This window comes from Antechinus flavipes, chromosome 3, assembly GCF_016432865.1.
Source record: "Antechinus flavipes isolate AdamAnt ecotype Samford, QLD, Australia chromosome 3, AdamAnt_v2, whole genome shotgun sequence".
Classification (NCBI taxonomy): Eukaryota; Metazoa; Chordata; class Mammalia; order Dasyuromorphia; family Dasyuridae; genus Antechinus; species Antechinus flavipes.
This window is the reverse complement of record NC_067400.1, coordinates 430,401,499-430,425,194: the sequence shown is the minus strand read 5'-3', so window position 1 is coordinate 430,425,194 and position 23,696 is coordinate 430,401,499.

The following is a 23,696-nucleotide window of genomic DNA, read 5'->3' as shown; positions in this document are numbered from 1 at the left end:
ACAATTTGATTTTCCTCTTTCCTTTTTTTAATCAGATTTACTAAGGGTTTGTCTATTTTGTTGGTTTTTTCATAGAACCAACTCTTAGTTTTATTAATCAGTTCAATAGTTTTTTTACTTTTAATTTTATTGATCTCACCTTTTACTTTTAGAATTTCAAGTTTAGTGTTTGACTGAGGGGTTTTAATTTGTTCCTTTTCTAGCATTTTTAATTGCAAACCCAATTCATTGACCTTCTCTTTCTCTATTTTATACAAATAGGCCTCTAGAGATATGAAATTTCCCCTTATTACCGCTTTGGCTGCATCCCATACATTTTGGTATGGTGTCTCATTATTATCGTTTTCTTGGGTGAAGTTATTAATTATGTCTATGATTTGCTGTTTCACCCAATCATTCTTTAGTATGAGATTATTTAGTTTCCAATTATTTTTTGGTCTACTTCCCCCTGCTTTTTTGTTGAATGTAATTTTCATTGCATCGTGGTCTGAAAAGGATGCATTTACTATTTCTGCCTTACTACATTTGAGTTTGAGGTTTTTATGTCCTAATATATGGTCAATTTTTGTATAGGTTCCAGGAACTGCTGAAAAGAAAGTGTATTCCTTTCTGTCTCCATTACATTTTCTCCAGAGATCTATCATATCTAACTTTTCTAGTATTCTATTTACCTCTTTGACTTCTTTCTTATTTATTTTGTGGTTTGATTTATCTAATTCTGAGAGTGCAAGGTTAAGATCTCCCACTATTATAGTTTTACTGTCTATTTCTTCTTGCAGCTCTCTTAGTTTCTCTTTTAAGAATTTAGATGCTACCCCACTTGGTGCATATATGTTTAATATAGATAGTGCTTCATTATCCATGCTACCCTTTAGCAAGATATAGTGTCCTTCCTTATCTCTTTTAATTAGGTCAATTTTTGCTTTAGCTTGATCTGAGATCAGGATGGCTATCCCTGCTTTTTTGACTTCACCTGAAGCATAGTAGATTTTGCTCCAACCTTTTACCTTTAACCTGCATGTATCTCCCCGCTTCAGGTGTGTTTCCTGTAAACAACATATTGTAGGATTCTGGCTTTTAATCCATTCTGCTAACCGCTTCCTCTTTATGGGGGAGTTTACCCCATTCACGTTTATGGTTAGAATGACCAATTCTGTATTACTTGCCATCTTGTTAACCCCGGTTTATGCTTTCCTCCCTTCTTTCCCCTTTCCCCCCCTTCCAAGTATTAAGCTTGTGAGCACCCCTTGCTTCTCACAGCCCTCCCTTTTTAGTATCCCTCCCCCCGCCTTAGAGTTCCTCCCCCTATCTTACCCCTTTCCCTCCCAGTTCCCGTATTCCCTTCCGCTTAGCTTATTCCTTCCCTTTCCACTTTTCCCTTCTCACTTTTCAATGAGATGGGAGAAGTTTCACCATAGATTGAATATGTCTTAAGATTTTTCACTTAAAGCCAATTCTGAAGGCAGTAAGATACCCACTATATTCATCCCCCTCCATTCTTTCTCTCAGATATAATAGGTTTCCTATGCCTCTTCATGAGATGTACTACCCCCACTTTACCCTTTTTCTGGTACAATGTCCTTTCCACATCAATTTCTAGAACAAGAATACATATATTCTTTATACATCTATATAGTCAAAATATAGTTCCCAAGATTAATCTTTACCTTTTTAGATTTCTCTTGAGTTCTATATTTGTAGATCAAACTTTTTGTTAAGTTCTGGTTTTTTCATCAGAAATAGATGAAATTCGCTTACTTCATTGAATGTCCATCTTCTTCCCTGGAAAAAGATGCTCATTCTCGCTGGGTAAGTTATTTTTGGTTGCATACCAAGTTCCTTAGCCTTTCGGAATATCATATTCCAGGCCCTTCGATCTTTTAATGTGGATGCTGCCAGATCCTGGGTGATCCTTATTGTGGCTCCTTGATACTTGAATTGGGTTTTTCTAGCCGCTTGCAATATTTTTTCTTTCATCTGAGGGTTCTGGCATTTGGCCACTATATTCCTTGGTGTTTTGATTTTAGGATCCCTTTCAGTGGGTGATCAATGAATCCTTTCAATGTTTATTTTTTCCTCTGTTCCTATGACTTCTGGGCAGTTCTCTTTGATAATTTCCTGGAAGACAGTGTCCAGGCTCTTTTTTTTCATCATGTTTTTCTGGGAGTCCAATGATTCTCAGATTGTCTCTCCTGGATCTGTTTTCCAGGTCTGTTGTCTTCCCCAGAAGGTATTTCACATTTTTCTCCATTGTTTGATTTTTTTGGATTTGCTTGACTGATTCTTCTTGTCTCCTCGAGTCATTCAATTCCACTTGTTCAATTCTGATTTTCAGTGAAGTATTCTCTTCACTCACTTTTTTAAAATCTTTTTCTAATTGTCCAATTGAGTTCTTTTGTTCTGTGGAATTTTTTTCCATTTCGCCAATTTTGTTTTTTAGAGAGCTGTTTTCTGTTTCCAGTTCACTAATCCTATTTTTCAAGGATTTTACTTCTTTATCCACTCTCTCTTTAACTGACTTCTCCAGGGTCTTTTCCCATTTTTCTTCTAGCTCCCTTGTGAGAGCCTTTTTAATCACTTCTATGAGGTTCATCTGTGCTGAGGAACAGACGATCTCCTCCTTTGGGGATTCACCTGGGGACTGCCTGTTTTTAGTCTCCTCAGGATTTAGAGTCTGCTCTCTATCTGTATAGAAGCTGTCAAGGGTTAAAGTCCTCTTCAGCTTCTTGCTCATTCTGTCTATTAATCAGAGACAAACTACCAAAGAAAAACAGAAAAAACTGGAGTCTTTCTTTGGGGGGGGGGGGCTGGGTGTGTTATCGAGCTTCTTCTACAGACTGCAGGGGGCAGCAGTGAGGCACTAGCAGGACTGTGCTGCGCCTGCGCTCTGAGATCCCAAAGCGTGCTGAGTCACTGTGGGGGGGGAAGGGGGGGTGGCCAGGTCCTGAGAGACTCCAGCTGTTTGGGGTTGTATTCTTCAGCCCCGGTGTTTTTAGCTTCTCTGCTGGGCTGTTGACTTGCTGCCGGAACAAAGTATCCAAACCTGTAGCAAAGCTCTCCCCGCAGAGACGGCTACGATCACTCTCCACCCCCTCTCCAGTCTGCTCCTGTGCCCTCACTGCCGCTGCCCGCCGCCTGCGCCCGATCTAAAACCGCCCCAGCCCTCCAGTAAAGACAGACCTTTCTTGGCGGATCTCAAGGATGGCTTCTCTTGGTAACTATTTGTGGGTTTTTTTTCAGTCAAGCATTGATTCAGAGGCTTGTAATGAAATGGATAGTGAGAGAAAGCGTGGAGCTTATGCAGCTGTGAGCCTTCTCTCCGCCATCTTAACCGGAAGTCCTGGCATGAGTTCTATCAATAAAAAGTTATTTTTTTTAAAAAAGCAATTAAGAAAGGTAGAAGAAAAAATGAGCAAAGAAAAGAGAAGTATGCAAGAGAAAATCAATAGTTTGGAAAAGTGGGGGGAAATTGACTGAAGCAAAGAACTCCATAAAAAGTACAATTGGCAAAATGCAAGAAAAATGCAATGAAGAAAACACCTTCAAAAGTAGAATTAACCAACTGGAAAAGAAGATACAAAAGTTAATTTAAAAAAAAAAAACATTAAAAACTAGAACAGGGCAAATGGAAGTTAATGACTCTATGAGACAGCAAGAATTAGACCAACCAAAAAAAAAAAAAAAGAATGAAATAGAAGAATATGTGAAATACCTCATTGGTAAAATAGCCATACTGAATAATAGGTCTAGAAGAGACCATTTAAAAATTACTGGCCTACCTGAAGGCCATTACCATAGAAAGAGACTGGAGAGCATTCTTCAAGAGATCATACTTGAGAAACAGAGGAGGAAACACTGAGAGAAGCTTTAAATCATCTTTGGAAAAAAAAATACCCTAAGGAAAACCCCAAGGAGCATTATTTTTGAAACTCCAGAATGAGAATCTCAAGGAAAATTAATGCAAGCTGCTAGACAAAAATTATTCAAATATCAAGGAGCAACAGTCAGGATTCTTATCATCTGGCAGCTTCTACAATAAAGTATTAGAGGGTCTGGGATACCATATTCCAGAAGGCAAAGGACCTAGGGTTACAACCAAAAATTAATTACCCAGTGAGATTCAGCATTATCTTTTAGAGGAGGTGATGGAGCTTTAATGAAGTAAGAGACTTTCAATCATTTCTCTTTGATGATTTCCTGAAATCATTATCATACCGGTCATTTTAGCTAACCTGAGAGGTATGTAGTAGTATCTCAGAATTATCTTAATTTGCTAAATTAATCAATAGTTATTTAGAGCACCTTTTTCACATGACTAGAAATAATTTCAATTTCTTCATCTGAAAATTGTCCGTTTGTAAAGGGCTGAAACAATGAAAAATGTGTGCTTGAATCAGACAACCTAGCACTTAAGGCTAATTATCTATTCATTATGAGACAAAGACTCTATTAGCTATGTTTGGAAAAATGGCTCTTCTCACCATTGGTACTGGCTCAATGTTTGATGCTAAGATAATCATGGGCAAAGATTAGACGGTGAGGTGAGAGATGAGAGAACTCACTTGGCAGTAGGAGGAAGAGGAGAAAGGTAGAGATTCTGGACTCCAGAATTGAGAAGAGATCTTTGACAAAACTCCTGGCAGTTTTCCTGCTTCTCCCCCTAAAGACCAAGGACTTTTACTTATCCTCACTCTGGCTGATCCTGAGGCTTCCAGGGAACTAGCCCAGACTTAACATCTGTTCATATCCTTTAACCATTTATCAGTGGGAGAATGGCTTGAATTCTTATAAATTTGAGTCAATTTTCTACGTATTTTAGAATTTGAATGTAAAAATGTTTTCCAAGTTTATTGCTTCCCTTCTGATTCTGAAATTCCTTCTGAATTTCTGGCTCTTAATCCAATCTGTTAACTGCTTATGCTTTATGAGAGAGTTCACCCCATTCACATTTACAGTTAAATGTATTAATTCTGTATTTCCTGCCATCTCATTAATCCCAACTTATACTTTTCTCTTTCCTTTTTCCTTTTCCTTTCTCCCCAGTATTTTAAGAGCGTTACTTGCCTCAAGTAGCCCTTCCCCATTAGAGTCCTTCTCCCTTTCTTATACCTTTCCCCTCGTATTTCTGTTTTGCCTTCTATTTAACCTACCATTTCCCTTTTCCTCTTTTCCCTCCCATTTTTCTATAAAGTGAGAGAAGTTTCTTGGTGAAACCAAATATGTCTAATATTTTCTCTTGGAGCCAAATCTGATGAGAGTAAGATTCACATAATGTTCACCCCACTCCCTTTCTTCCCTCTCACTGCCTATGCTAGTCTGTTCCTGGCCCCTCAGGACAAACCTTTCCTGGTGATCTTCCGGATCAGCTGGTAAATTGTAGTGCTGCTAATCTTCATGAATTTAAGTAGTGAAGAGTTATTTTTGAGGCTGGATTTAATAGTTGGTTATGAGGGTAATGAGAGGAGCTTAGAGTCGTGTGTGCCTGCTCCGCCATCTTGGCTCCCTCTTCCCTCAATTATAGTAGGTTTTCTTTGCCTTTTCCTGAGGTTTAATTTCTACCATTTTACCTCCACTTTCCTCTTTTTCTGGTATAATCCCCTTTCCACTTCTAAATTCTTTTTTTATATCATAATAGCAAAATCAAATTATATATGCACTCTCTATGTATACCCATAACAGAAATACAGTTCTCAAGAGTTCTTTTCTTTTTACCTTTTTCTGCTTCTCTTGATTTCTACATTTGGAGGTCAAATTTTTTGTTTAGCTCTGGTCCTTTCATCAGAAATAAATGGAACTCACTTGTTTCATTGAATGTCCATCTTATTCCCTGAAAGAAAATGCTCAGTTTAGTGGGGTAGTTTATTCTTTGCTGTATTCCAAGTTCCTTTATCTTTCAGAATATCAGATTCCAGGCCCTTCGATCCTTTAAGGTGGAAGTTGCTAGGCTTTGGGTTATTTTTATTGTAGCTCCTTGGTATTTGAATTTTTTTTTTCCTGGCTGCTTGTAATATTTTTTCCTTGGCCCAATAGTTCTCAAATTTAGCCATGATATTCCTTGGAGTTTTAATTTTGGAGCCTCTTTCAGGAGGTGTTTGGTAAATTCTTTCAACCTCTATTTTACCTTCTGGTTCTATGCCATCCAGGGAGTTCTTTTTGATGATTTCCTGAAAAATAATATCTAGGATCTTTTATTCATCATGGTTTTCAGGAAGTCCGAGAATCCTTAAATTGTCTCTCCCAGATCTATTTTCCAGCTCAGTTGTTTTCCCAATTTGGTAATTTACATTTTTTTTCCTATTTTTATTTTTATTTTTGTTTTGCTTGATTCGTTCTTGATGTCTCATTAAATCATTCCTTTCCATTTTGTTCAGTTCTGATTTTTTAGTGAATTATTTTCATTTACTTTTTTACTTCTTTCTGTATTTGTGCAACTGAATTTTTAAATGAGTTGTTTTGTTCTATAAAATTTTTTCTCATTTCACAAATTCTGTTTTTAAGGAGTTACTTTCTTTATCCATTTCACAAATTCTGTTTTACTGGGAGTTGTTTTCTTTTTTCATTTTGTCAAATATATATTTTTAATGAGTTACATGCTTTTTCCATTTCATTATGCCTATTTTGTGTTTCCTTTTCCAAACCCTCTTGCAAAGTTTTCATTTTCTTTCCCCATTTTTCATCCAGTTTTCTTTAAAGATCCTTTTTAATTTTTTCTAGGAGAGCCTTGTGAGATAGGGACCAATTTATATCACTCTTTGAGGCTTCATCTTGAAATGGTCTGCTATTAGTTTCCTCAATGTTTGAAATCTGTTCTTCTCTTTCACCATAAAAACTATCTATGGTCAGAGCTCCTTTTGCTTTTTGATTTATTTTTTAAAAACAAAGTAAGATCTGCTTTTAAGGCAGAGGAGTTTGTGCAAGCTTCCTCTACAAGCAGCAGTAGCGGCACTAATCAGTGCTGGCTACACTGAGTTAGTGTTTATTGACTTCCAGTTCTGGATGGGCATGGCCAGGTCCCCTGAGATTCTGGCACTTTGGGGTTACTATTTACTTTTTGTGTTTGTGTTAGATGTTTTATAACTTCTCTGCTGATCTACTGGGTTGCAACCAGAGCAAATTAGCCAACATAGCTGTAGATTCCTCCCTGTAGGTTCTCTGGTGGAACCCATACCACTCCATGGATCCCACACTGCTCTTACTCTACACTGCGTGAGCTGGCATCTGTGCTCATCCTGCTTGTACTTGGCCCACCTCTCTTCATGCTGATTGAAACAGACCTTTTCTGGTGATCTTCGAAATTATCTTCTGCTGATAATTTGTTGCACTCCCAACATTCATGGATTCTGCCAGTACAGAGCTAATTCAGAGCTGGGTTTGGTTATTAGTTTGAGTGCTGTGGGAGAAGATCAGAAAGATGCATGTTTCCTCTCTCCCATCTTGTCTCTGCCCCTTTAGGGGAACCTTGATATTCCCTTAAATAGCTACTTGAATAAGATAGAGAAAGAGGAGATCAATGAAATAGGCTTGCAACTAAAACCATTATAAAAAGAACAAATTAACCCCCCAATTAAATATCAAATTAAAAATTCTGAAAATCAAAGGAGATATTAATAAAATTGAAACTAAGAAAACTATTGAACTAATAAATAAAAGAGGTTGTTTTATGAAAAAATACAACAAAATAGACAAAAATTTGGTTAATTTGATTATAAAAAGGAAAGGGGAAAAATCACCAGCATCAAAAATGAAAAGGATAAATCTACCACCATTGAAAACAAAATAAAGCATTAATTAGGAGTTATTTTGCCCAACTGAATGGCAGCAAGTCTGACAATTTGACCAAAATGGATGAAAATTTACAAAAATATGAATTGTCCAGATTAACAGAAGAGGAAATACATTATTTAAATAGTACAACTTTAGAAAAATAAATTGAATAATCCATTTATTAACTCCCTAAGAAAAAAATCTCCTTGGCCAGCTGGATTCACAAGTAAATTCTACCAAACATTTAATGATCAATTAATTTCAATACTATGTAAATGATTTGGAAAAATATGTCAAGAAGTCCTGCCAAATTTCTTCTATGACACAAATGTTGCACTGATACCTAAACCAGGAAGTGTCAAAACAGAGAAAGAAAAACCTGAAGCAATTTCCCTAATGAATATTGATGCAAGAATTTTAAATAAAATATTAAAAAGAGGTTATAGAGACTTACCAGCAGAATAATATACAAGCTTTAGACAAAATATAGCATTTTTTATTAAAAACACTAAAGAGCAGAGGGATAAAGGAAGCTTTCCTCAAAATAATAAGCAGTAGCTATCTAAAATCAACAGCAGGCATTATTTGTAATGGAGAGAAGCTGGATGCGTTCCTAATAAGATCAGGGGTGAAACAAGAATGCCCATTATCACATTATTAGAAGGGATAGGATAAATATTACCAGAAAATTACTAGAAATGTTGATTTTGGCAAAAAAAGAAAAAGAACTAAGGAAATTAGAATAGGCAATGAGGAAATAAAAGCATCACTCGTTGATATGATAATATGATGATATACTTAGAGTATCCTAGAAAATCATCCAAAAACTTACTCAAAACAATTGACAGCTTTAGCAAAGTTGCACATTATAAAATAAATGCACCCAAATCATCATCATTTCTATGTATTACTTTTTTATTTTTAAATAACTTTTTATTGACAGAATCCATGCTAGGGTAATTTTTTACATTATCCCTTGCACTCTCTTCTGTTCCAATTTTTCCCTTCCCTCCCTCCACCCCCTGCCCCAGATTGCAAGCAGTCCTATACATGTTAAATATGTTACAGTATATCCTAGATACAGTATCTGTGTGCAGAACCGAACACTTCTCTTGTTGCACATTGAGAGTTGGATTCAGAAGGTACAAATAACCTGGGAAGAAAAACAAAAATGCAGATAGTTCACATTCGTTTCCGAGTGTTCTTTCTTTGGATGTAGTTGCTTCTGTCCGTCATTTATCAGTTGAAGCTCAGTTAGGTCTCTTTGTCAAAGAAATCCACTTCCATCAAAATATGTTCTCATACAATATCGTTGTCGAAGTGTATAATGATCTCCTGGTTCTGCTCATTTCACTTAGCATCAGTTCATGTAAGTCTCGCCAGTCCTCTCTGTATTCATCCTGCTGGTCAATTCTTACAGAACAATAATATTCCATAGCATTCATATACCACAATTTACCCAGCCATTCTCCAATTGATGAGCATCCATTCATTTTCCAGTTTCTAGCCACTACAAATAGGGCTGCTACAAACATTTTGGCACATACAGGTCCCTTTCCCTTCTTTAGTATTTCTTTGGGGTATAAGCCCAGTAGAAACACTGCTGGATCAAAGGGTATGCACCGTTTGATAACTTTTTGAGCATAGTTCCAAATTGCTTTCCAGAATGCCTGGGTGTGTTCACAATTCCACCAACAATGTATCAGTGTCCCTGTTTTCCCACATCCCCTCCAACATTCCGCATTGTCTTTCCCTGTCATTCTAGCCCACCTGACAGGTATGTAGTGGTATCTCAGTGTTGTCTTAATTTGCATTTCTTTGATTAATAATGATTTAGAGCATATTTTCATATGGCTATAAATAGTTTCAATTTCTTTGTCTGAGAATTGTCTGTTCATATTCTTTGACCATTTATCAATTAGAGAATGGTTTGATTTCTTATAAATTAGAGTCAATTCTCTATATATTTTGGAAATGAGGTCTTTAGAATTAGAGTAGGCAATGAAGAAACCAAACTATCACTCTTTGCAGATGATATGATGGTATACCTAGAGAACCCCAGAGATTCTACTAAAAAGCTATTGGAAATAATTCATAATTTTAGCAAAGTAGCTGGCTACAAAATAAATCCCCATAAATCCTCAGCATTTTTATACATCACCAACAAAACCCAACAGCAAGAGATACAAAGAGAAATTCCATTCAGAATAACTGTTGATACCATAAAACATTTGGGAATCTATCTACCAAAGGAAAGTCAGGAATTATATGAGCAAAATTATAAAAAAGTCTCCACACAAATAAAGTCAGACTTAAATAATTGGAAAAATATTAAGTGCTCTTGGATCAGCCGAGCGAACATAATAAAGATGACAATACTCCCTAAACTAATCTATTTATTTAGTGCTATACCAATCAGACTTCCAAGAAAATATTTTATTGATCTAGAAAAAATAACAACAAAATTCATATGGAACAATAAAGAGTCGAGAATCTCAAGGGAATTAATGAAAAAAAAATCAAATGAAGGTGGCCTAGCTGTACCTGATCTAAAATTATATTATAAAGCAGCAGTCACCAAAACCATTTGGTATTGGCTAAGAAATAGATTAGTGGATCAGTGGAAAAGGCTAGGTTCACAAGACAGAATAGTCAACTATAGCAATCTAGTGTTTGACAAACCCAAAGCCCCTAACTTCTGGGAAAAGAATTCATTATTTGATAAAAACTGCTGGGATAATTGGAAATTAGTATGGCAGAAATTAGGCATGGACCCACACTTAACACCATATACCAAGATAAGATCAAAATGGGTCCATGACCTAGGCATAAAGAACGAGATTATAAATAAATTAGAGGAACATAGAATAGTTTATCTCTCAGACTTGTGGAGGGGAAAGAAATTTGTGACCAAAGATGAACTGGAGACCATTACTGATCACAAAATAGAAAATTTTGATTACATCAAATTAAAAAGCCTTTGTACAAATAAAACTAATGCAAACAAGATTAGAAGGGAAGCAACAAACTGGGAAAACATTTTCACAGTTAAAGGTTCTGATAAAGGCCTCATTTCCAAAATATATAGAGAACTGACTCAAATTTATAAGAAATCAAGCCATTCTCCAATTGATAAATGGTCAAAGGATATGAACAGACCATTTTCAGAGGATGAAATTGAAACTATTACCACTCATATGAAAGAGTGTTCCAAATCATTATTGATCAGAGAAATGCAAATTAAGACAACTCTGAGATACCACTACACACCTGTCAGATGACAGGAAAAAATAATGATGAATGTGGGAGGGGATGTGGGAAAACTGGGACACTAATGCATTGTTGGTGGAGTTGTGAACGAATCCAACCATTCTGGAGAGCAATCTGGAATTATGCCCAAAAAATTATCAAATTGTGCATACCCTTTGATCCAGCAGTGTTTCTATTGGGCTTATATCCCAAAGAAATACTAAAGAAGGGAAAGGGACCTGTATGTGCCAAAATGTTTGTAGCAGCCCTGTTTGTAGTGGCTAGAAACTGGAAAATGAATGGATGCCCATCAATTGGAGAATGGCTGGGTAAATTGTGGTATATGAATGTTATGGAATATTACTGTTCTGTAAGAAATGACCAGCAGGATGAATACAGAGAGGACTGGTGAGACTTACATGAACTGATGCTAAGTGAAATGAGCAGAACCAGGAGATCATTATACACTTCGACAACGATATTGTGTGAGGACATATTTTGATGGAAGTGGATTTCTTTGACAAAGAGACCTGAGTTTCAATTGAGAAATGACGGACAAAAGCAGCTACACCCAAAGAAAGAACACTGGGAAACGAATGTGAACTATCTGCATTTTTGTTTTTCTTCCCGGGTTATTTATACCTTCTGAATCCAATTCTCCCTATGCAACAAGAGAACTGTTCAGTTCTGCAAACATATATTGTATCTAGGATATACTGCAATATATCCAACATATAAAGGACTGCTTGCCATCTAGGGGAGGAGGTGGAGGGAGGGAAGGAAAAAAAATCGGAACAGAAACGAGTGTCAATATAAAGTAATTATTAAATAAAAATTAAAAAAAAAAAGAAATGAGGCCTTTATCAGAACCTTTGATTGTAAAAATGTTTTCCCAGTTTATTGTTTCCCTTCTAATCTTGTCTGCATTTGTTTTGTTTGTACAAAAACTTTTCAATTTGATATAATCAAAATTTTCTATTTTGTGATCAGTAATGGTTCTTGGGAGGAATAGAGCTGGAAACAGCAACAATAATAGTCACATGCTACTGAAGATTCCACAATAATAGTCACATGCTACTGAAGATTCATGTATCTCATTAATTTCTCATCACAAACACTGTCTTCCATTTACCTAAACATGATAAAATTTTATAGATATGCTTTTGCAGCCAAATTCTAGTATTTAATAGACTAGCTGATTATAAGGAAAAGAGACAGGAAGTGAGAATGATGAAGGCAATGTGTGGTCCAGAGTTCTGGAATGATCATAGAATTATGCTCTCCAAGCTAAATGCTCACATTCAGCAAAAGTGGGAGCTTCAAGGCAAAATGGCTAGCAGAAAAATCAGTGTCAAGAGAGTCAAGAGAGTTCTGAGTCATATTTTTTTTGTGGAAACATTTAGTTGCCAACTCAAAGGGAAATTTGAGCCAAAAGACTGTTCGAACAATAGATTCAGATTTGGGGGATGCCACTGGATTTGCTTATCTAAGTCAGAACACTCACAAATATCAAGAATGATTTGACAAAAGTGGTCAGGAAATTCAGAAGCTATTAAATGAAAAAATGAGAATTCCACATACCAGCAGGATAATTCATTCATTTCTAAAAAAAAAAATCAGCATTTAATTTCATCAAAAGGCAAGGACAAATGAAGCTTATAGAAAAGCAAGATTTTTGGTTCAGTAGGAAGGCAAATGAAATTTAGATTTATGTCGGTAATAATCCAAACCTTCTTTTTTTTTCCTATGATTCCCTGAAGGCTATTTATGAGTCAAAGATCTATGGTGCAACTCAACTACTCAGTGCTGATGAGTCACATTGATTAGTGATAAAAGACATAATTCTAGAGATATGGGTTGAACACTTCCATAGTGTTCTCAATAGACCATCATCAATAATTTTTGAAACCATTGACTCTTTACCTCACATTGAAGTCAGTCTTGTCTCTAAGTAATGTTCCAAATAAAAAAAAATGCTTTGAATGCCATTAGGCTTTTTTCATGTAGCAAAGTATCTGGTGCTGATTATATTCTACCACAGATTTACATGGTGGGAGGGTCTATTGCTCATACAAAAATTGACTGAAATGTTCTGAGTCATATGATAAGAGTACCTTATCCCCAGGAATTCAAGGATACCGCCATTGTCTATCTTTATAAAGATAAAGGAAATAGATTGTCCTATGACAATAACAGCGATCTCTCACAGTGATTGCCACAAGATTCTTGTCAGATTTCTGCTTAATAGGATGATTTTTCATGTGGAAGGTGATCATCTATCTGAAACCCAGTGTGGTTTCTGACAAATTCTGAAGAGATGTCAGCAGCAGAACAGAAGTCTGTACACAGTGTTTGTAGATTTTACCAAGCCTTTTATACTGTCAGTTTTTTGAGCTTGAGGAAAAGTATATCAAAACTTGGTTGCCCAAAGAAATTCATCAGTATTGTACATCAACTTCATGATGGCATGCTTGACTACATTCTGGATAATGGAATGATGCTCTGACAATTTCTCACTCAGCAAAAGAGTGAAACAGTATTTGCTACCATGCTTTTTAGCATGCATTTTCATCCATTTTGTTAAACACCTTAAACAAATACAAAAACAGCTTTAAGGTCAGCTAATGATAAATTCTTCTACTTAAAAAGGCAGTAAGGCAAGGTTAAAATGTTGGTACATGACTTTTTGTTTGCAGATGATCGTGCACTCAGTGCAGTCTCTGAAGATGAAATATAACAAAATATGATTCAATTCTTTGCTGTTTGTGTTAATGTTGGCCTAATAATTAATACTAAGAAAACACAAGTACTTCATCACCAGCCCCATACCATGAATATGTGGAAACTTTAGTTACTGTCCTACCTTAAAGTGTAATGATAAGTGACTATCTGTCCAGAAAGAATTTGTAGAATTCAAAAAAGACTTTAAAAATTAATGAAAGAGATTGAGGAAAAACTAAAACCAAAACAAAACAAAATAAGAACCATTCAACCAGCCAAGAACAAGAAAGTGAAAAGAGGATCAACCAACTACAAAAGGAGATTCAGAGTTGTAAGGAAGAAAATAATTCTTTGCAAAGTAGAAGTGGGCAAGGGGAATCCAATGAAGCTATAAGATACCCTGAAAAAAATATAAAGAATGGAAAAAAGGAAAAAATGTTAAAAAAAAAAATCACAAAGGAAAAGCAACAGATTTGCAGACATATTAAGAAAAGAAAAATAAGAATAATTGGATTAGACTATGGGGAGGGCAGAGCCAAGATAGCAGAGAAGGCACACATGACTTTCTAAGCTCTTCTCATGCCCTCATGACAAATTACTAAATTGAGCCTCAAAAATAGCGCTTGACTGGTAAAACCCATGAAGTTTAGAAGCACAACAACTTACCCGCCAAAGATAATTTGGAAGATCCCCACGAAAGGTTTGTCCTGAGGGGCCAGGAACAGACCAGTGCAGGCAGGGAGAGAGAAGCTTCCAGAGCAGACCAGGGGCGGGAGTGACCTCTGTGACTAGAAAAATTATAGAGAAGACTCTGCCATAGGCTGACTGCTCTGCCTTGATTACAAAGCAGTAAACTGGAAGAGAAATTAAAGCCAGGATAGAGGGTACTCTAAAAAATTCTGGGTGTTAACAAGATCTGGCTATACCCACCCAAAACCGGAAGTAAGGGACTCAGTGCAGACTATAACACAGCTCTGCAGCTATATTCCGCAGTACAGGGCTATTCCTCAGGGCAATTACAAATCTGCTCAGGAGGTGGGCACAGCCCAGGCAGCCTCTAATCTGCACAGTGAGGGGCTTGGCCAGGGACAATAGAATTTCTGCAGTGCAACTGTGCTTCCTGGGGCAGAGACACTTCCAGTCTTGCTGGTCAGCTGCTAATATCCACAGCCCCAAAATGGGCTTTGGCCTGGGATAGGGACACTTTCACTGCTCAGCCTCTAGCCTCAGGACAGTCACTAATCCACACTGTGGGGTTCTTCACTGGGCACTTCTGCAGCTCAGCCCTTGCTAACCAGGTCTGAATCACTTCTGGTGTGTGTGGGGGTACTTTTTCCCAGAGCACTTCCATACCTCACTTCTCTTTGCAGCCCATTTATACCTATTCCTGCTTTGCAGAGAAAGCTGGTAGCCATCTCTCCTGAAGGCAGACACCACAGGCTTTAAAAATGAATAAAAAAATCAAAAGGACAATTGATAGCTTCTATACAGAAAGAAAGCAGGTTTGCAATCCCAAGGAGACTAATAGCAAACAGTCTCTAGACAATAGCCCAAAGGGGAATGTTACCTGCTCACCATCACATAATGCTCTCCTAGAAGAGATCATTAAAAATCTTAAAAGAGAGCTAGAAGAAAAATGGGGAAAGGAAAGAGAAGCTATGCAAGAAAGTAACAACTTCCTAAAATGTGAATTGGAAAAAGTAAAGAATTCCCAGGAAGTACAGGGAAACAGAATTTGTGAATTAGAAAAGGTACAAAAGTCCCAGGAAAGTAGGATTTGTGAATTGGAAAAGATAAAGATTCTCAAGAAGTGGGATTTGTGAATTGGAAAAAGAAAATAACTCACTAAAAAAATAGTGAAATGGAAAAAAAATTCATAAAGCAAAACAATTCATTTAAAAATTCAATTGGACATATACAAAAAGAAGTAAAAAAAAAAGCAAATGAAGAAAACAACTCATTAAAAATCAGAACTGAACAAATAGAAATCAATGATTCCTTAAGACATTGAGAATCAGTCAAGCAAAACCAAAAAAGAAAAAAAAGAAAAATTAGAGAAAAAATGTGAAATATCTACTTGGAAAAATGACAGACCTGAAAAATAGATCTAGGAGAGATAATGTGAGGATTGTTGGATTTCCTGAAAATTATGATGAAAATAGAGCCTAGATTTTACAGGAAATCATCAAAGAGAACTGCCCAGATGTAATAGAATCAAAAGGTAAAATAGGCATTGAAAGAATTCATCGAACACCTTCTGAAAAAGACCCTAAAATAAAAACTCCAAGGAATATTGTGGCCAAATTTCAGAACTATCAGACTAAGAAAAAAAATTACAAGCAACCAGAAAAATACAATTCAAATACCAAGATGCCACAATAAGGATCAGCCAAGATCTGGCTGCCTCCATATTAAAGGATCAAAGGGCCTAGAATCTGATATTCTAAAATGTAAAAAAAAAAAAAAAAAATGGAATAAAGCCAAGAATAAACTATGCAGCTAAGCTGAGCATGTTCTTCCATGGAAGAAGATGGACATTTAATGAAACAGGGGAATTCCAATTGTTTCTAAGGGAAAAACCAGAAGTAAACAAAAAATTTGATCTCCAACCATAGGACTCAAGAGAAGCAGAAAAGGTAAAAGGAACTTTTGAGAATTGTATTTCTGTTGTGGATATACAAAAAGGCTACATGTATAATTTGATTTTACTGATATAATATAAAAAAAGGGAAGTAGAAATGGAAAAGGGATAATGTCATAAAAGGGGGAAAAGGGAGATAAAAATAGAGAAACTAGATCCCACAAAGAGGCAAAGGAAACCTATCACATCTGAGGGAATTTGGAGAGGGGGAAGAACATTGTGTGAATCTTACTCTCATCAGAGTTGGCGCAAAAAGAAAATAATTGACATATCTGGTTTACAGAGAAACTTCTCTCACCTCATTAAAAAAGGGGAGAGGAAAACGGAAAAGAAAAGAATAATAAGGGAAGGGTACAAGAAAGGGGAAGAGATTCAAAGGAAGTGATCCTAAAGAGGGTGAGCAGTGGAACACAAGTGGGGCCATAAGTTTAAAACTGGGAAAGAGGGTTGGGGAGCAAGAAAAAGAAAAGCATAATCTGGGGATATTAAGATGGCAGGAAATACAAAATTAATAATTTTAACCATAAATGTGAATGGGATGAACTCTCCCATTAAGTGGAGGCAGATAGCAGACTGGATCAAAAGTCAGAATCCTACAATATGTTGTTTACAGGAAACACATTTAAAGCAGGGAGATACATACAGAGTAAAGGTAAAAGGCTGGAGCAGAATCTATTATGCTTCAAGTGAAGTCAAAAAAGCATGGATAGCCATCCTTACCTCAGATCAAGCAAAAGCAAAAATTGATCTAATTAAAAGAAATGAGGAAGTAAACTATATCTTGCTAAAGGGTAGCATAGACAATGAAGCATTATCAATACTAAACATATATGCACCAAGTGGTATAGCATTTGACTTCCTAAAGGAGAAGTTAAGAAAGTTGTAAGAAGAAATAGCAAACTATAATAGTGGGAGACCTCAACCTTGCACAATCAGAATTAGATAAATCAAACCACAAAACAAATAAGAAAGAAATTAAAGAGGTAAATAGAATATTAGAAAAATTAGGTATGATAGATCTTTGGAGAAAACTGAATGGTGACAGAAAGGAGTATACTTTCTTCTCAGCAGTTCAAGGAACTTATACAAAAATTGACTATATATTAGGACATAAAGACCTCAAAATTAAATGCAGGAAGATAGAAATAGTAAATACTTTCTTTTCAGATCATGATACAATAAAAATTACATTCAACAAAAAGTTAGGATTAAATAGACCAAAAAGTAATTGGAAATGAAATAATCTCATCTTAAAGAATGATTGGGTGAGATAGCAAATTACAGACACAATTAATAATTTCACTCAAGATAATGACAACACTCAGACATCATACCAAAATTTGTGGGATGCAGCCAAAGTGGTAATAAGGGGAATTTTTGTATCCTTAGAGGCTTACTTGAATAAAATAGAGAAAGAGAAGATCAATGAATTGGGCTTTCACATTAAAAATCCCTAATCAAATATTAAACTTGAAATTCTAAAATTAAAAGGAGAAATTAATAATATTGAAAGTAAAAAAAAAAAAAAACTTGAACTAATAAATAAAACAAAGAGTTGGTTTTATGAAAAAAACAATAAAATAGATAAACCTTTGGTAAATCTGATTAGAAAAAGTAGAGAGGAAAACCAAATTATTAGTCTTAAAAATGAAAAGGGAGAACTTTCTATCAATGAAGAGGAAATTAGAGAAATAGTTACTTCACCCAACTTTATGCCAATAAATTTGATGACCTAAGTGAAATGGATAACTACCTCCAAAAATATAGGCTTCCCAGATTAACAGAGAAGGAAGTAAATTGCTTAAACACTCCCATTTCAGAAAAAGAAATAGAACAAGCTATTAATCAACTCCCTAAGAAAAAATCCCCCAGACTAGATGGATTTATATGTGAATTCTACCAAACATTTAAAGAACAATTAGCCCCAATGATATATAAACTATTTGAAAAAATAGAGAATGAAGGAGTCCCACCAAATTCCTTTTATGACACATTCATAGTACTGATACCTAAACCAGCTAGGTTGAAAACAGAGAAAGAAAATTATAGACTAATCTTCCTAATGAATATTGATGCTAAAATGTTAAATAAGATATTAGCAAAAAGACTACAGAAAATCATGCCCAGGATACCCCCCATACACCATGATCAAGTAAGATTTATACCAGGAATGCAGGGATGGTTCAATATTAGGAAAACTATCAGTATAATTGGCCACATTAATAATCAAACTAACAAAAAACATATGGTCATCTCAATAGATGCAGAAAAAACATTTGATAAAATCCAATATCCATTCCTATTAAAAACACTTGAAAGTATAGGAATAAATGGACTTTTTCTTAAAATAATTAGTAGCATCTATTTAACCATCAGTAAGCATCATATGTAATGGGGATAAACTTCAATCATTCCCAATAAGGTCAGGAGTGAAATAAGGTTGCCCATTATCACCATTACTATTCAATATTGTATTAGAAATGCTAGCTTTGGCAATAAGAGATTAAATAAATTTAAAGAGATTAAAGGAATTAGAGTAGGTAATGAGGAAACCAAATTATCACTCTTTGCTGATGATACGATGGTATACTTAGAGAACCCCAGAGATTCTACTAAAAAGCTATTAGAAATAATCCACACCTTTAGAAAAATTGCAGGATACAAAATAAACCCACATAAATCATCAACATTCTTATATATCACTAACAAAATGCAACAGTTGGAGTGACAAAGAGAAATTCCATTTACTATAACTACCAATAGTATAAAATATTTAGGAATCTATCTGCCAAAGGAAAATCAGAAACTTTGTGATCAAAACTACAAAACACTTTCCACACAAATTAAGTCTGCTCTAACCAACTGGAAAAATATTAAATGCTCTTGGATTGGTCGAGCAAATATAATAAAGATGATATTCCTGCCTAAAATAGATTAGTTTAGGTTTGTTTAGTGATATACCAATCAGACTCCCCAAAAAACTATTTTAATGACCTAGAAAAAATAACAACAAACTTCATATGGAAAAACAAAAAGTCAAGCATTTCAAGGGAATTAATGAAAAAAAAAAATAAATGAAGGTGGCCTAGCTGTACCAGATGTAAAATTATATTAAAAAGCAGCAGTTACCAAAACCATTTGGTATTGGCTAAGAAATAGACTAGTTGATCAGTGAAATAGGTTAGGTTCAAAGGTTCAAAACAGTCAATAACTTTAGTAATCTAGTGTTTGACAAACCCAAAGATCCCTGCTTTGGGGATAAGAACTCACTGTATGACAAAAATTGCTGGGAAAATTGGAAACTAATATGGCAGCAACTAGGCATTGACCCATACTTAACACCATACACCAAGAAAAGGTCAAAATGTCTTCATTACCTAGGGATAAAGAATGAGATTATAAATAAATTAGAGGAACATAGGTAGTTTACCTCTCAGACCTGCGGAAGAAGAAGAAATTTATAACCAAAGAAGAACTAGAGATCATTATTGATTACAAAATAGAAAATTTTGATTATATCAGATTGAAATATTTTTGTACAAACAAAACCAATGCAGACAAGTTTGCAAGGGAAGCAATCAACTGGGAAAACATTTTTACAGTCAAAGGTTCTGATAAAGGCCTTATTTCAAAAATATATAGAGAATTGACTCTAATTTATAAGAAATCAAGTCATTCTCCAATTGATAAATGGTCAAAGGATATGAACAGACAATTCTCAGATGAAGAAATTGAAACTATTTCTAGTCATATTAAAATATACTCCGTGTCATTATTAATCAAAGAAATGCAAATTAAGACAACTCTGAGATACCACCACATACCAGTCAGATTGGCCAGAATGATAGGGAAAGATAATGCGCAATGTTGGACAGGATGTGGGAAAACAGGGACTGATACATTGTTGGTGGAATTGTGAACACATCTAGCCATTCTGGAGATCAATTTGGAACTATGCTCAAAGAGTTATCAAACTGTGCATACTCTTTGATCCCGCAGTGTTACTACTGGGCTTATATCCCAAAGAGATTTTAAAGAAGGGAAAGGGTCCTGTATGTGCAAGAATTTTTGTGGCAGTCTTCTTTGTAGTGGCCAGAAACTGGAAACTGAATGGATGCCCATCAATTGGAGAATGGCTGAATAAATTGTAGTATATGAATATTATGGAATATTATTGTTCTGTATGAAATGACCTATAGGATGATTTCAGAAAGGCCTGGAGAGACTTACATGAACTAATGCTGAGTGAAATGGCAGGACCAGGAGAACATTATATACTTCAACAACAATACTATTTGATGATCAATTCTGATGGACATGGCCATCTTCAGCATGAGATGAACTAAATCAGTTCCAATAGAGCAGTAATGAATTGAATCAGCTACACCCAGCAAAAGAATTCTGGGAGATGACTATGAACCATAACATAGAATTCCCAATCCCTCTATTTTTATCCGCCTGCATTTTTGATTTACTTCACAGGCTAATTGTATACTATTTCAAAGTCTGATTCTTTTTGTACAGCAAAATAACTGTTTGGACATGTATACTTATGTTGTGTTTAATTTATACTTTAACATATTTAACATGTATTGGTCAATCTGCCATCTCAGGGAGAGGGTGGGGGGAAGGAAGGGAAAAATTGGAACAAAAGGTTTGGCAACTATCAATGCTGTAAAATTACCAATGCATATAACTTGTAAATAAAAAACTATAATAAAATAAGGCACTAGAGAGCATAGGAATAAATGGACTTTTCCTTAAAAAATAGAATAATTGGACTACCTGAAAGCTGTGAACAAAAAAGAACCTTAGCACAATAATACAAGAAATAATCACATAAAATTGTCCTGAAATAATATAACATGAAGAGAAATTAGAAATAAAAATAATCCACCAATCACCACCTTAAAAAGATCTTATAAGGAAAACACAAGAAAATATTGGTAAATTTCAAAAACCCTAGGTTAAAGAGAAAAACTTGAAGAAACAACTGCTTCAAAAAAAAAAAACAATGCAAATATGCTAGAGCTACTATTAGAATTGTACAGGATTTATCAGCAGATACAATAAAAAGACCATAAGTAATGCAATATTACATACTCCCCAACAAAAGAATTAAGACTGTGATCAAAAATATCAAGCAAAACTAAGAATAACAGTGAATGAAAAAAAAAATAGATATTCAGTGATTTACAGATTTTCCAGATTTTCTCTCGAATAAATCTGAAAGCAATAGAAAATTTTACATATACAACTTAACATCAAAGACTAATTGGGAATCAAGGACAAATTGTTCAGGTTTTTATACCTGGAAATGTGAATGATATGTTTAAGATTTAAGTAAATGGATGAGAACTGTTTCCCAAAGTTATCAGGGAAAAAAGAAAAAAGAACTTATATGTTCTAAAACATATATAGCAGCACTTTTTATGGTATCAAAAAAAAAAAAAAAACAATTGAGGGGATTCCAATTAATTGGGGAATGGTTAAACAGGTTGTGAGACATGATTATAATGGAATATAACTGCTGTAAGAAATGATGAGCAAGTTCATTTCAGAAAAACATGGGAAATCTAACGTGAAATAGTGAAGTGTGAAATGAATAAAACCAAAAGAACATTGTGTATAATAATAGTAATATTGTTTGAAGTATAATTGTGAATAGCAAAGTTATTCTGGGTATTATAAACACTCAACTCAACTATAAAAGACATATGGAGGAAGATTGTGTGTGTTAAAAACATGACCTCTTGTGAGGATTGGGGAGAGTGGAAGAGAGATAGTTCAGAACTTAAAATAGAAACAATAAATTAAATTTAACATAAAAATTACTGTACATGTATACATATACATATATATTATCTATCATTGTCTTAAATCTAAACAATCAATAAAGCAAAAAAATCAAACATAGTCTGCCAAATATTGAAGTTTAAATCATCACACTGAAATTAAGAAAGGACTTTTTTTTTTTACTTTTCTATTTCAGTACCTATTGTTTTCTGTGATTCATTCATTCATGCAAATCTCTGACAATAGACCATAAGCAAGTCCTCATCCTAGTAAGCTATAGTGTATAGATATACTAATGAAATCCCATCTCCTTTTGTATTAAACTTTTTAAAAAGTATTAGCCTATACTAGAAGCTATAAAATTATGTTTTATTTTTTAGAAACAATCATGAGTCTTCACTTTAAAAAAAGTTTAGATTACGGGGGTGCTTATTCCAAAGGGAAAACAACTTGTGACATATTTATTACCAAATTAGAGTTAAATTAGTCAGAAATGATCCCTTTGGCATTGCTTAGCTTGTAGAACTACTGCCTGCAGTTCATTTAACTGCAACCAGATGGTAGTGGAAGGCCTAGTATGGAATACAGTTTAAATGATAAAAAATTCTGTTTAGGCATGATCAATGGTGCTTCTAAAACTAGAGGATTTTAACCTTTTTAAAGACTCCTTTGGAATACTTAATGATGCCTATGGATGACACCTTCTCTGAATAATGTTTTTTTAAATGCATAAAATAAAACATACAGATTTACAAAAGAAATCAATTATATTGAAATAGTTATCTAACTAAAAAAAAAGTTCTGGACCTCAGGTTAAGAATTTCCTTCTAAGATAAATTCAAATCTAGTAACTTGTTCTCTATAGTTTATTAAATTATAGTATAAAATAATGTAACATAAATAATAAAGGTGGGTACTACAAACATATGCACTGGAACAAGATTTTAAAAGAAACAAGTTTTAAAAAGTCTTATTATGCTTTCTATTCCTATCAACGGTTTTCACTTGCCATTTAGACCTAAAAGTTTGTTATTTTCTCAGAGGTATAATGTATGCCATTATATTTACTGAAAATGTCTCTTAGGACCAAAAATCTTCTAGCTTCTATAGATCAAAAGAAACTCCTGCTGAGTATCTGAGTTGGAGGGTGCAAGAGTTTGTCACTTCTTCCTTCCCCAGTTATAAACATTAAATATGTTTTAATTATACTTAATGGTTTATACTATATTTGTTTTCCAGCCTGCAAACTCTTTTTACTTGGCCTGATTCACCTTGTAGGCATCTATTCTTGCACTTTTTACCCCCAAAGGACAAAATACAAAGCTTAAACTTTCTTGCCATGGCCTGTGTTAACAACTTCATTTCATAAGAATAACTCACTACACCTGGTATCTAGCAACTTTCAGGTATTCCTTTCCTTTTCCTGTTAAGTTTTCCTAGAAACTCCATGGAATATACAATTCTTATTCCACACCCATTTAATATTTTAGAAATTCTTTGATAACCCCCTCAATTTCCAGTTTAC